Consider the following 12,242-nt stretch of genomic DNA (forward strand, 5'->3'; position numbering starts at 1 on the left):
ATGCAGAACTGATTAACTCTAGAAAGTTTGTTGTACAGTGACTAAGTTTAGGCTTGCTTATAAGAACTGGATGAGAAGTCCGAATGTAACAAGGGTTCATGTTCATGTGATGTATATCACATATTGAAACACTGAATTCTCATTTTCTCACAAAATAAAATGCAAGCTTGCAAAGTGTGTTGTGAGGTATAACAGCCAGCAATGCCATTCTTAGAGAAGTCTGTTCAGAATATTTTACTGAACCAATATACCAATGATGAGCATGCACTTTCCTTTTATTAGGAAGATGAGTAGTCCTCTAGATCTTTCATCATAAATTATTATTATAATATGTTAAAGCAACCTGTTATGGTTTTATACTTTCAAATACTTCTGATTCCTAGAGGATTTTTTAAAAAATAAAGGTCCTCATCTTGTTCTTGGATACTGTAAAATTAGATCTGTATGTTACTGTTAACCCAACCTAATTTTTTCACATAGACAGGCTCCTTCAGACCCATGTGTAAATGTTTTGTGGTGCAAGGAAATCAAGAGAAAAAGAAATGCTGTTTCTACTGTTCATGAGTATCTTACTCATTATTTCTAGTCAATGCTTTGTCCATCAGCATACAGGACAGAAAATGTTCCTTGATTTCAAAGCCTAACATTACTTTAATAATTTCCACTTTGAGGGTATAATTTGCTAACTGGATCTTTAAAAAGGCTGTCTTTGGTATTTCCTTGCCTGTTTTTATAAGCCACAACCCCCTGTAGATGGAGAAAGAGCTGGAGAGGGTAATGGGGCTTGAAACTTCAGTCAGTAAAGAACATGAATTCTTGCATTGTGGCTGTTTTTAAAATATACTTAAATTAACATATGATGTTATTTTGTAAAGTGATTTTTGTGCTGACATACCTATCTAACTATGGGTTAAAAGCATTTCTCTCCATTTTTGTGAATACTTGCATTCATTTTCAGATAAAAAGATGGCTGATCTCTTGGAAAACCTCCAGTAATAATTTTGCTTGTTTGAACCACTGTCCTGTTTTTATTATCACTTTGCTTTTGAAAAATCAGTGCACAGACACTATTTCAGAAAAGATTTCTTTGCCTTTCTGGGGAATTATGGTCAGGTTGCTTAACCTGACTATAGAAATACGGTGGTTGTCAACAGAGTGTAAAATGTGAGTAGATGTTTATCTTACCTGGTTAGTTTCCAAATGTATGAAGTTAGTGTTCAGCTTGATTTCAGGATCTGCAATATAATGACTTTTAAATGTCACCAACAAATACTGGAGCTTTTCTGATTTTGCTTTTAACATCAAGGTTATAAGTTTTGTAGGAAAAACTTTGTTATTTCAAAATGTCTGCCACTACACCTGGCAGTGTGTGTAGCCACTGTTACAGGTGTTAACTGGAAATCGAAATACAAAATCAAGAGGTTCATAGCTTAACACCTCTTGCAGATTGTCCCCTCTATTTGTCTAGAGTATCCATAATATAGTGCACATCACCAAAGCTGTAAATAAGGGATATATTAGATTTTATGCTTCTTTCTATATCTGTATCATCTGTATCTACATCTATATATAAAAAAAAATCTGCTTTATAAAAATTATCATGCCTAATTAATCTCTTTGTTTTCAGGGTGTTTCTGAATGAGAAATACCTCCCAGCCTAAATAAAATGTTTTGGCAACATTTTTAAGGCCTTTTATTTTGCAAAGACAAATGGTAGCTTTTTAATATACAGTTTAATAAATTATAAATTGGAGTGACAATATTCACTGACAAACCTTTTAGGTTCATAATACACTTAGTCTGCATAAGTTAAGCAATATACGCAACAGAAATTAAGGTATAAAGTATGCCAAAACTTGTTGCTGTTTTCATTACATAATATTGCAATGCATAATAATGATGTGTCTTATTGTATCCAACACATTTTTCTCAGAATTGCAGTGTTCAAAGTGGAGTATGTCTGACCAAACACAAAAAAACCTGCAAGGTGCAACTTCTGTTCAAGCTAGCAGAAAGACCTTTATTGCATTCAGGGATAAGGTGAAGCAACCCACATGCCTTGGTGTTCATCATCACATCTTAGGGTATGTAAGGTCAGAGGTAACACAGATGATACACGTGGTGGATATTTATGACACAAATTTTTCAAGCCCTACTCTGCAAGCAGTTTTGTGGGGGTTTTTGTGTCTTTTGGGGATTTTCTTTTAGTTCTCTCTTTTCATTTTAGGCTTTTTTTTCTTTTTCCCCCCCACCACTTTTCTTTGTCTCCCCCACACCTACCCCCTGATGCTGTAATTCCCATTTAGGACAAGATCAGATTCTTAAAAGTAAGTTTCTCTGTCTATCTGTTCTGATGTTGAAGTGGCTATGAGTCAGTAACAGTCCAGCAAAATTTACATCACAGAACCCTGAAACTGCATTCCTGCATGCGCTCCTGCCTTTGCGGTGCTTCAGAGTTCTTCAAGGCTAGCTAGCATCATCTCCTCCACCCTTTTTTCTCTTCCCTGAAGATCCTTTAACATGAAGGAGGAGGGACTTCGTATGAATGAGCTCTTTTTAAAAATTTGCCTTGTACGTATGAAGCTTGAGACTCGGGAATGTAGAAAAGCACTCATTTGAAAAAAAGAAGAAAACAACAAGGTGCATTTCCGTGTTGAACCGTTGATGGGTGTTACTCGCCAAAGCAAAGTGAAGAGCTTTCTACGAGCTCTCCTGAACACATCCCTGAACTGTCTTTTCCTGTGCAACTTACATGAAGGTGTGCTCAGGAGTTCTCTAAATCCTCTGTTGTTTCAATCGAGGCATCTGGAAAAACACCTGCAGCAACAGGAAAGAAAAAAAAAGAAAAAAAACCAACAACAACAAAAAAAACCACAACTCCCCAAAAGGCACAGTCTGCATGTTAACGAGGTGCTAATGTCAGATCACCCACACCTGAATGACAAAAGCCTGTGAAGAATGTTTCTCGCTGAATAAAGGGCAGGTTTACCTACTTCAGACGCAGTACCCGTGCTGACCCAAAAGAGAATTGCTCAAAGGCATTTCGTATTTGAACAGATATACAAATAGCCAATGTGTAGCACTGACATTGTTTTGGTGCAGGCTGTTAGTGTTACATTTTGACTGAGTAAATCGCTATCTTTAATTATTAATAATCCTATTATCCGCACATGCATTCATTAAAGGTGTGTCCACTGTACAGTGTTTGCATTTTTAAAAACTTTGCCACAGGTGGCATCCAAATCTGGCCTGAGACACGTGACTGCAAAACTGTCTCTTGGTCTTTCATTACAATAGTTAAAAGTACTACGAGGAATATATTGGATTAATATCTCTTTGATTTTCATTTCGGATTCTCATAACAGCGATATATGTTTACGAAGGCACAGTCTTTCCTTGATACATATTAAAATTCCTTCTATTAGCATCCATGGAAGCCAGACTAATATTGTGGGATACTGTGCAATCTTAATTGTCAGAAAAACACATATGAAAAGTAGCTATTACCACATGGCCCCAAAAAAGCAGGAATAGAACTCTTAATTATATTACAAAATATTGAATTGCCTGATGTTACATCTGAGTTCCAAGCACTTTGTACTTAGCTATATTAGCTGGATAAAAAAAAAGCAACTCCCAGCAACTTGGGGTTTTAATGTTTTGTTTATTTTTTTTCCACAGTCATAACTGAAAAATTAACTATTTTTTTATAGCAGTTGTGAAATAGTTGCATTTGAATGTTAATCTGTGTCAGTCACTGCTGTTTTAGAGCCTGTGTGAGAAATATATATATGCATTCATATACACTTTCATACATAGTTTTGCACATACTTTCATATATCTATATAGATATGAGATTGGGATGTCAACTGGTCACAGATGCAGGAATGGGATGCCTCTCTTCTCACACAAAGTCAGAAAAATATGCCAAGTCTGGGGAAGGAGGCAGGTATGGCCTGCAAGTAGCAGTATACATAAGGCAGGGTTGGGTCTTGGGGACAACTGGTCTCCTGGTTTTCAAGGTAGACGATGAGGAAATGTTGACCACATGCCCATGGCTACATCCTGAAGGCACTTTCTGGTGCCAAGTTGTGCTGAACTTTGGTTAGCAATAAAATAGCTGTTGGAGAGATGTTCATGAAGTTCCATGACGCCAAATGAACAGAGATCTGAAGAGATTTTTACTGGAAATATTGACTAACTTCGCCAGGCTGACCATCCTTACAAGGACTGGAAGTTGAAATTCATGACACTATGAGCTACACTGTTATTTACAGGTCATTTAGACAAGTGGATTGTCCTTTATGGTCACTTTCTCCGTTATTTTGGTGACAGATGCTGACACCACAGGTTAGTACCTAACTAGCTGTCAAAGACTAGCATTTGTTCCTCCCCTGGTCTTCATACCAATGTTAAATAGATTTGTTTGGAGTTAGTAACCTTTTCTTAATTTCATAGTTGATTGATTGCTACTTATATAGCGTGCTTTTTTTCCCCGTTCAACATTAAATAAGCCAAATACCTAGGAAGATATAAAATTACATCTGACTGAAATGCAATTGATAGCTCTTTAGCAATAAAGCAGGTAAGAGCATTTTATGTGGGTAACAACAAATGCCGATTTCACCAAGTTAAGAAGTGATAATAAACACGTTTGTTAATAGCTAAGGGTCGGATTTTCTTTATTCCAAACTTACTCATTTGTTAAATTACACTTGTACAAAGGAACAGGAAGTTAGCAATTTTTTTTTTTTTTATGAGGCACTACTTCAATCCTGAATGCAAGTAAGCATTACCAAATAGCTGAGCCACAGCCAAGGTGTTCCACATACATCCTGAGATGGAAGACAGCTTTTCAGGAGAGAATGCTACAACTAGTTAAATTCTGATACCGGATAAATGCCTGCTTCATATCGGCACAATTTTCTGAGCTTGTGAGCAGTAATCTGAAAAAAGAAAGTACACAAATAAAATGGGCTGTATATTCCTGCTACATTCCAATCATGAGATGAGATCTGTCCTGTCCAAATAGTGTGGGTTTTGTCACCATTACCGGGAGGGGAAGGTTCGAGAGGTTATTCATTGCAAGAACACAGGTCAGCCGTAGGCTTGGCTCGTGTGTCTAATCCGTTGCTATTCGTGTGATTGAATACAGTTCTCCAACAGTTTTTCTTTCAATGAGGGTGTCCTGTAGAAGAAAAAAAGGATTGTTGCGGGATTAGCACGGCTAGGAGATAAGAGAACAAAAATATCGGCCTCGCAGTCTCAAGAAGTGTCAGTTTCTGGTGGCTTTTTCTCTCTCCTCGCAGTTTACGTTCTAGTTTTCAGGTTCTGTGAGAGGTGCGGCCGGTGCCAGCTCGGAGCGGCTGCGTGCGCCCCGCTCCGGAGCGACACCGAGGGAACCCGGACAGGTCCTGGCTTCCCTTCCTCGAGCCGCAGCTTCATTGCCCAGCGCGGGGCCAGACCCATGGGTTTCTATGCGACATTTGGCCAAAAACAATTTTTTTTTAAAAGCATCAAACAAAACAAAACAAAAACAATTGCAAAGAGCTGCATTTTACACAGCCCCTTCACGTTCATGCCGTTTGCATTCGCATTTAATTTCAGGTAATGACTCGGGAAGTTGTTGCTTTTCATGTAATGCGCAGTCTGGCCGTGTGCCGGGTTGAGCTCAGAGCCTCGGCCAGGGCGATGTGGGAAGGACTTGCCCCTGCTCAGGAGAGATGCGCTGCATGTGGTGGCAAATGGTCGAAGTGAAGGATTTGCTTTCACCTGGTGGGCACCCCTTGCCCTGAGAACAGGAGGCAAGGCAAAGATTTAAGCTTACGCAGTTTTGCTTGATTACGTGATAACATTAAACATTTTGTGCCTTGCCACAGCATAAATGCAAACAGAAATAAGAGAATTTCCTGCTGGGTCATGTCATCTCGCTGCCCATCGCTGTCTGATACAGTCTAGAAAGAGCCAGCACGCAAACGGACTAGGAAAAATGTCTCTCATGGTGACTGACATATGCCGGGTATGGGTTTTGTCAGGAAAAGTGAAATATTTCGAGGCAATTTGTAATACAGTGGATTAATTTGGATTGCCCAGGGTAGAAACAAAAAGAAGACTGTCTCTAACCAAATGCTGGGGGCTGGCTTTATTTGCCAATATCAATATTTGTGTGGAAAGCTTAAAATATTATGTTTTTCCAAGAGCTGAAGTTTTTAAGGTGGGGGGGAGCGGGGGGGGTGGGGGTGGAAGGAGGAGAAGGAGGCCCGTGGATGAAATATTAGCGCCATATCGGTTAACCACTAAGTTCTTTTTCGTATCCATCTAGGCGTTTCTGGTAAGAAGGGCAGATCTAAAGGCTCGGGGATAGATGCTCCTTAATGCAGGCTAGCGTTTCAAAAGATACAGGCAGCTCTCAGCAAATGACAAAATAAGGCTGAAGCTGTACAGAGGCGGTGCTGAAAGACCGGGATAAAATTGCCCTGTGGCTTTCAGCATCGTTGAATTACACGTTTTTAATCGCATCTAGCACACATCGCATTGGAGGAAAAAAAAAAAGGCAAAAAAAGCAAGGGCTCTTTCAAACGAGGTAGCCTTGAAAACCGGCAGTCCTTGTCAGAGCAGCTCAATGCATCCATTTGTTAGTACCTCCAACTTGAACAGGGATCTATTTCTTAGACCCTGCCCCTTCTGTCTCACACCTTCCTTTACCTTCGTGCTTAGAAACCACAATGTCGACCCATATTTCATGCCTTAGAAGAAATCAATTCATCTAGAGATGACAAGGCAGCCCCCCACGCACTCTCCAGGCCTCTCGGTACATTCAGAGCCTCGGGTCGCTCCGGTAATGTAGCCCTTATATTTTCGGGGTGGTCCCAGTACCAAACTGCCGTCAGGGAAGGCTGGGTAACTTGCAAAGGACGGCTTTCCTTTTTATTTGCTCCCTTGCGTGGGTACGCTAATGCTCAGTGTCCTACAGCGTGGGTTGGCGATAGGAGAGCGAAAGCGGTAATTTAGAATTGTTCACTACAAACTCGCTGTCAGCTCCTTTGGGGGTCGGCCCGCTCCTTGGGAATAAATTCCAGGGGTAAGGGTGGGAGCAGAAGCAAATGTTCACCCGTAAAAACCTAATAAAGTGCTTTTTCACGTCAAGATTTTTCTTCTAAGGCGTCTGTTTCTGTGATATGAAGAACGATGTTTGTCTTTTGCCTTGGGAATATGTCTATAATTTGTTGGAAAGCTTGGCAGAGGGGGAAGGGACGAGGATTTGGCTTCTGAAGGGCCGCTCCGGCTGCTGGAGCCCGGCTCGGCCGGAGCCGCCAGAAGCTTTGTCCCCCGGTAAGGGCGGGGGGACAGCCGCCTCCTCCGGGCTGCAGACAGAGCAGCTCTGTGCTTGCCTTACCTAACATCCCGAGCAGAAGCCAGATATCCTGCTTTTAGTCGAAGTGCGGCGTAGGGGGGAAGTGGAGGGCAATAAATAAATATATCGGACCGGAGAAGCATCTTGAGGAGCAAACCTCTTCTGTGCGGTGGTGCCAAACTGCACGGGGCTTTGAGTCCCACGACCCAACTTTCAAATCCTTTCTAAACTTGATAAAGGGCTACAATAGCAGTCCGATGAAGCATAGATTAAATTCGTGTAGGATTTGTTTTTATAACACATATGTAAGTAGGATTCATTATAATTTGAACTAGATCAAGATAAGAGATTAATGCTTTTATAGAGCATCTCTGCTGAGATTTCCTATGGGTCTAAGATTAAATCAACACACTAAATATTATCTCATTCAATTTTGAGTTTAAAAAAAGAAAAAAAAAAGGAAAAAAAGGAAAAAAAAAGAAAAAAGGAAAAATGTTTAGGAAGCGTCACTATCTGTTGCAAGAAGAAAATTGTCGAGGTTTGTCCAGCCCTAACAGCAATCAGCAATCCTGCTTCCCTAACGGGGTAGCTTTCCCTTTCACCAAGTTTCTTGCCTGTCCCCTGAATATGCCTTTGAGGCGCATGGAATCTTCATTTTATCTGTGCAGGTGTCATACGGGATGCCTCCCGAGCAGCTGAGGTACTGTCAAAGCGCCAAACTGCAGGAACCGTGAAATGGTTGCTGTCGTTACGTTCGGGCTGTTTTGTGGACTAGACCGGGAAACGTCTGAACCTCGAGCCTGGCTGGGAAAGTGGGAAAGGCTCCAGGCTCGGGCCCAGCCTAATGAGAGGTGACACCACTTTCCCTGTGCGAGGTGAGCGGGGCTTCATAGACCCGTCCACTGCCCTCGCAGAATTAACATTAAGTTGCCGAGTAGAAGTGCAGTCGATTTGCTCCTACGCTTTCACTGATCTCTGAACCTACAGATCCCAGGTTTCTGGTAAAGTCACTCCAAACAGTGTCAATTAAACATTTCCTCTCCGAACGGAAAATCTTAAAGCTATCCACGTACACCAGAACTGATTTGTGTTTGCTCAGGTGAACAAAACCTGCCTGCTAGGAAGAAAGTTCGTTAGAGGGGGCTTGGATTGGGACCTTTTGTAGCCTGGCTGCTGAAATCTGAAACACAGTCTTTATTTTCAAGGATTAAAATAGTGATGTTCCACGTAACACCAACCCCCCAGGAAAAAAAAAAAAAGAAAGAAAGAAAGAAAAAAACACACAAAAAACCCCCCCAAAACAAAAAACTCAAAAAAAAAAAAAACACCAACAAAAGAAAAAAAAAAGAGGAAATCCAACAGTCCCCAAAACTCAACTTCTTTCAAAATGTATGCACTTCTTCTTGCTGGCAATATGAATATTTCACATGATTCTTCTCACAAACAGGATGTCTGGAAAATTATTACCTAGTCAAGCTATGTTTTGGATTGTAACTTGCAATTCGCCGCATTCCACTGGGAGAGAGATATGGAACGAGTCGCAGAGTGTCTTTTTACACCTTTTTTTTTTTTTTTTTTTTTTTTTCCTTCTGCACACCAGTGGCAGCACCGAGTGGCAGAGACCGAGAGGCTGATTTTTCAGAGGGTCTCCCTGGAGCCTACGCCCATCTCATGCAATAAAATCTCCGTGTCTGAGCACGAAATGAGCTCCTAGGTAAAGCCTCAGCAAAGAAAACAGAAGGCTTATGGAAATGCTGAACCATTTGAGCACCTGCTTTTCAAGACAGACAGTTCTCTTCGTGTTTCACACGCCCTCCCCCCTCCCCCCCGGCGGCTATTGGGGTGCTTGATCCCATTCAAGAAAACATGTACACTTCCCTTCTTCCCCTATAACCATCCCTCAGCCGCCCCTCGCTGCGGGGCCAGCCCTCCCGCGGGAACACCCAGCCCTTATCTTCATAGCTTCACCGTCCACTTCCCCAGACAGCTGGAGTGTGCGTATGTGGAAGGAATTGAATAATACCCCCAAAATTCGTTTAGCCGAGTCCCAGGTAGCGCGAATTTCCTCCCGTTCAATCCTTAAATAAATTTCGTGTTTTAACTCTTCTGGAGGGAAGAGAAGTGTTGGTGTAAAGAAATTAAAAAGCAAAAATCTTCTTTCTGTCCATAGTTAAAAACCATATTAGAAATGGGGAGGAGGGACGGGAGGGGATAGGGATTCCCGGACATTTGAAAGGGAGATCATCGCCCGTATTACTGCCGTTCTCACTTTATTTAAACAAACGCCAGGGTGTGAGGAGATGCCTTCAACATGCAGTAGCCCTGTTTCGGCTGGAAACTGCCATCACGAGCAGCAGCGACCGCGGACCCAGAAACGGAGGTCCGAACCGCAGTCACACACTTCTTTTCCCAAATTCTTTGACTGTTCGGCAGCGAGACTTTTGAAATACATGCGGGATCCTCTTTACTACGCTTGGTCTGTAACTTCTGATCTCAGGAAGGGAATGAATTCCAGGACGGCGGGGGTAAGGCAGCCTGCCGTCCCCGCGGGAGAGCCCAGCGGAACCGCCGAGGCTCCCGCGGTGTGAGCGCCCGGCTCGTCCCGGCGGACAGGCTTCCCCCAAGGAGCTCCTATGCGCTGCAGGGGCGAGCTCCTTCACACCACCTCTGGTCACGAAACGTCTCTCCATCACACATAACACCCTTTCACAGAAGGTTTGGGAGATACTCCATCTCTGGAAACACAGCGGCACATCTGCATGCAGCTCTTAATAACGGGGCTGCCTGGCGGAGGGAGTAGGTCCCTGAAGAAAGATGCTTTTCAAAGCTGTCTCACCTCAGCACAGAATTTGTTTTCCCTTTGCCGCCTTCTCCCTCGGGATCTGTCCAACCCCTCTCAAATGGTTTTAGCCCGCTGAAGTCAGCTTTCTGTTTTCAAGCTTTTAAGGAGAACGAATGCCATACATGGCGCCAATTCTCCCCTAGGTTACATCTCTCCTTTCCTTTGAAGTCCGCTGTGTTGCACAGAAGTAAATGAGAGTAGAATTTGGTCCCTGGAGCTAAGAGTGATGTGGAATCAATCTGATTTTTATTTATTTATTTATTGTTTCCTGTTGAGGAAGGACGGATTTTAAGACCCGGTTAGAGCCGGTATTGCGCTCTATATTTAATACTCAGATATTACAAATATATATATATATTCATATATGTAAAAATTCGGCGCTAATCTCGGCGGGGAGACCTTCGCAAAGACGAGGTGATTAGGGAGAGGAGTCCCCGCTGCGGGGAAGATGCTGCAGGAGGGTCGTGTTTTCTCAGAGGAGCGGGGGTGAAGAGCACAGAGGACGCCGCAGCCTGTCCCCATCTCGGTCCCCAGACGAGGCCGGCGCTTCCACGGCCCCGCGGGTCAGCAGCCGCCGCCGGGGTGGCCCGATGCTCCCGGGAAGGAAGGGCTGGAAGGGCTGCCGGGGTGCGGAGCAGCTCGGTGGGGAGCGAGGACTGCCGCCGCCGAGGCGGCTCCTCTGCGCCAGCGGGACACGCGCATCCCCGCGGAGGCAGCCGCGCTCCTCCAGCCTAGAAAGAGCCCTGCTGCTGCTGGCAGCTCTTGGGGGGGGGGGGTTTACGTTCGTAGGAGATGCTCCTTGTCCTCAGCTTTCCTGGAGTTTAATAGTTGTCTTTAAAGAGGGACATTTATTGGGATAAAAGTCGATTGGAGTCTGCAAAAACTTTGCATGTGTCTTTCATTTAAAAGACATCCAGAGCTCCATTTTTTCCCTCTCCCTCTCTCTCCCTCTCTCTGTCTTCCTCCCCTGCTCCCCCCCCCCTTTTTTTTTTTCCTTTCCCCAAGGCATTTAGTGCTTTTAAGGCACAGTGATAAACACGCTGCCGAAGTGCCAGCACACGGAGATGCGGGGGGCAGGGAGAGGATCCGGAGAGTCCGGAGCGGGCGTTGTTCCAGAAGGTGCAAGGAGGAAACGTGTCGTTTTCCATGAGAAATCCGGGGACGGGAGCAGCCCTCGGAGCGGCCCCTGGGGCAGGCTCCCGCCTCTCTCCCGGGGCAGGCAGGGAGCCGGGCTCCGCCGCACCTGGCTGCCCAGCGCGGGCGCCGCTCGTCCTCCGCGCCACTTCAATTCCTCTTCTGCCGGGTCTTACGGAAACCGCTTTCCACTTCTCCCTCCCCGCCAAAGCGACACCCCTACGCCACAAAAAACTCGTCCCACCCCAAGTCCCCGAGCACCACCTCAGCGCTCTGTCGCCACGGGGCTCCGCAATCCCCCTCAGCCCCAGCTCGGTGATGGCGGCAGGTAACGCTGGGAAAAGCCACGGAGGGGTGGGGGTGGCAGCCCGGTCCTGACAGATCACAGGGAAGGGCAGATTGTGCGTGTGGCGGATGGTGCCCACAGCTGCTCGACAGTGGTAGCTAAAAAAAACTTCCCCCTACCCCTTTCTCCGGGAAAATACCGAGTTAGAGACCAGCTGAAGAAGGAAGGGAAGCTGCCTGCGGGGAGATATGCTGGACCCGAACTGGCCTTCCCTTCACCTTTGACTGGGTTCACAGGAAAGGTCTCTAAGCTGCTCCACAGCCCCGGCCGGCCAGTGTTGCACCGCTACTTCAGCCGCTCATTAAAGCCTCGCTTCTCCTGCCCTCCCCGCCCCAGCGGGGGAAGGGCCCACCGAGCTGGGTTCTAAAACAGCCTCGGTAGAAAAGACAAGAGCGGGCTCACAATGCTGAAATCCTCATCTGAAGTGATTGCAATCGTGTTTGCTTTACTTCCCAGAGCACTCATTTCACGAGGAAGCACGGAAGATCTTGTCCGTAATGCGTGCCTCTTCGAAATAGTCCACTATCACTCTCGCCTGTGTTTTAAATCTTATCAATGTGCGAAAA

The sequence above is a fragment of the Passer montanus genome, unplaced genomic scaffold, assembly GCF_014805655.1.
Source record: "Passer montanus isolate IOZ18808 unplaced genomic scaffold, ASM1480565v1 scaffold17, whole genome shotgun sequence".
Classification (NCBI taxonomy): domain Eukaryota; kingdom Metazoa; phylum Chordata; class Aves; order Passeriformes; family Passeridae; genus Passer; species Passer montanus.